This window comes from Macaca mulatta, chromosome 1 (assembly GCF_049350105.2).
Source record: "Macaca mulatta isolate MMU2019108-1 chromosome 1, T2T-MMU8v2.0, whole genome shotgun sequence".
NCBI classification, from domain to species: Eukaryota; Metazoa; Chordata; class Mammalia; order Primates; family Cercopithecidae; genus Macaca; species Macaca mulatta.
In genome coordinates, this window is record NC_133406.1 from 28,590,791 (window position 1) to 28,594,105 (window position 3,315).

Consider the following 3,315-nt stretch of genomic DNA (forward strand, 5'->3'; position numbering starts at 1 on the left):
AGTGTGTATTTTTGTGCCAATATTTTTCTTACCAGCTGTGCTTTCTTCCAGGGAGATGGTGCTTTGCCACTAAACGAGCCTGTGTGCAAAAATACTCTCTGTCAAGTAGAAACTTGCTGTTTCATATTCATCAGCTAATTTATTCCTGTGACCACCTTTTACAGTATACCTATTTTACAGATTTTTTAAAAAAGCAAATTTAAGAAAGGAAATAACTTTCTCAAGTTCATGCAGCTGATACCCACTGGGGGTTGAGTTTCAAATTAGGTCTGCCTGATGCTAAATTATTCTCCTTTGACTTTTCTCTGTCTTCATTTTCTCTCCTGCCTTATCCCTTGCCCCTGTATTAAGTCCCATCCTGTTACCCACAAGCATACCTCAGTCTTATTCCTGGCTCTTAGTATTGAGGAAGTTGTCAACCTTGGCACTAGGTAGGTTTTAAACTGGACGTTCGGTTCACGTATGAATTTTCTGAATAATTCATTGGTTTGGTGCCCACTAAAAGGACCAACAAGATTGTTTTCTGATAATTTCAAGTTTCATTGTGAAGATTACACATAAATTTTTTCTACTCCTTATTCATTCATCTCATTGTTTAATGCCTGTGTTTGATTGTCAAGGTCAATTTATTTGCCAGGAATATGAGGTCTCTGCTTGAAAAGAAAATAGTTTTGTTATCATTTTTTCCAGATCTCGTCATAATCCCAGCAAAGATATACAGGTTAATGTTACCAATAGGTAAAGGTCAATGATAAGCAGTAAAACAGTATTTGTCAATGTTTTATGAATTTAAGTGGGCTTAACTGTGGAGAAACTACTAAAAACCATAGTCTTCTCCTCTGTACTAGGCTTCCTATTCTAAAATAGGCTCATTTTTAAAACCTCTGACCATTCAGTAAATAATTTTGTGATAAACTATGTATGCAAAGGGCATCATGCTGAGTGCTGAGGAAAATCCAAGTTAGACTGCAAGACATGACTCCTACACTCTGTAAGAACTATCATCCATCTTCAGAAAGAAAATATTATGCAATGATAATGATAACCAAGGAATTGTAGCTAATGGATAAAGTGAAAGTTCAGATGCCAAAGTAAACAGGGAATGGAGTTGAAGTAATTCCTAAGAATAAAAGAGAAAAATACCATTTTACTATAAAGTAGAGATTATATAACAACTTTAATTTTCATCACAACAGAAAATGCTAAGTTATGTGCTTGAACAAGTTTTTTGTTGTTATTCTCTGGTGAAAAGATCAAAGAACATTTGAATCTCTTCCGGCACCTCATAGGTCAAACCAACAAAACTAACTTACAAATATTCCAGGTCTCCTATAAACAAACATATGCTGCTTTTCTCCAACATGGCCAAGCCCAAAGGAGGTGTTGTGCAAGTATCCATGACAGTTTTCTGGCTCTACAGTGGAGAGGGTAGCAAAGAACAAAGCACTTGCAGGGTGAGAATCTGAATCCAGCCTGAGCTGAAGAGGAGAGGCTAGTTGTTGCCAATGGTGGTTTAGGTAATGGTGTGAGTAGAAACCAACTGCTCCTGGTTTTAGAGAAATGTGGACTGGTGGATGCTCTCTTAATGCCACCTAACAAGCCCTTCTCATTTGAAAGATACAAAACTACAGAAGAATCTAAGAGAGCCTATGTTACCCTCAATGGGAAAGAAATAGTGGATGATTTAGGATGAAAGATTATTCTGTATTTGAATTTTGTGGAAAAAGCACAATGGAAGGAATTGGGGCCTCAAGTCTTACTACCAGGCCTCATAGTAGTAGAAGAAATAATTTCTTCTGAGGATGAGAAAATTCTTTTGGAAAGTGTTGATTGAACGAAAGATATGGACCATCAAAATTTTCAAAAATGCTTGAAACACAGAAGAGTAAAGCATTTTGGTCATGAGTTCCACTGTGACAACAACAATGTAGATAAAGATAAGTCTTTGCCTGGGGGTCTTCCTGATGTTTGTGATAGCTTTTTGGAGAAATAGCTGAGGGAGGGTAACATTAACCTGAACATAAACCTGAACAATTGACCATAAATCAATATTAAGCTGGGCATGACTGCCATGGATTTTAAGTACCCAGATGGTATCACAGTGCCAGTTATGTTGCCTTGTTGGAGTTGGCTGGTGATGACAGGAGAATCTAGATACCTTTGGACCCATGGGTTACCCTTTGGCTTGTGATAGCCAGAGGAAAGAGACTCCTCCCTCATTTCCAGAGAGTGACAAAGAAACCTGACAACTAGAGCAAGAGTACGTCCATCAAGTTTATGAATAGGTTGCTGGGCACTTCAGCAGCATGAGACATACTGCTTGGCCACACATCATTGAGTTTTTGAAGGCTTTGCCAAGTGGTTTAATAGTGGCTCATACAGGATATGGTAATGGAGAAAGCACCTTGGCATCAATAAGGAGTTAGATTTGATTGGTTGTGATCAGAGTCAAAACCTTGTGGACATTTGTAGAGTGAGACAATTCCAGGCTTTTGTTTGTGATGTATTGTCAGTACCAGTCCACAGTGGGTTTGGTATGCCCGAACCTCCATTGCTGTTATTCCCCATTTTGCAACAACAGAACATAGAGTGACAGCTCTTCAAGCAGGTGTTGGACTCCTGAAACCTAGTGGGAAGGCACTCATTTACATCTGGGCAATGGAACAAGAATATATGATAATAAACAGAAGTCCAAGTAGCTTACAGGAAACAGAACTAGCCAAGGAAAGAGAGAGGAGATAAGCAGTTATACCTCAGTGCAGGGGATGCTTGTGAAGCAGATGCCTGATGTGGGCAGTCAAGACTCAGCATCTTCTGTCCCCTCCATTAATGACTCTTAGGAGGGAGGATATAATTCAAGGCAAGTTACTAATTCCGAGCTGCCTATTCATATTAACAGGACTTCTTTTTGTTCTCGGGATGTATTGGTTCCCTGGTACTTTACGGGAAACCCTGATAAAGACGAACCTGTTGAGCCATTTGGTCCCATATGATCGCATGGCCCAAGTCCGGTATTTCATCGTTACTTACATGTTCTGTGAGGGAGGATAGGAAGTCGCCTGCAGGACTGTGAGTGATGTCAGCATTCTGCAAAGCTACTATGTCCAAGAAAATGTGTGTGTGATTCTTCAAAAGGTTTGATTATGTACCTGAATATATCATATATAAAAAAGAAATGCTCATTTTGTTTCAAAAAAAAGAATAAATTAATTATCATTTTAATTAAAGAGAAAACTTATAAGAAACTACCAAAGGAGAGCTCTTGAGAAAAAATTTGGAAGTAGAGATTCATTAGGAAACATTCAGTTGGCTGCT

The 3,315-nt window shown here is 38.6% G+C and overlaps 1 pseudogene; it reads left to right on the forward strand.

The window, feature by feature from the left end:
- Positions 1 to 1,361: 1,361 nt before the first annotated feature.
- LOC100425383 (tRNA (carboxymethyluridine(34)-5-O)-methyltransferase ALKBH8-like) lies at positions 1,362 to 2,038 on the forward strand (annotated as a pseudogene).
- The last annotated feature ends 1,277 nt before the right edge of the window (positions 2,039 to 3,315 follow it).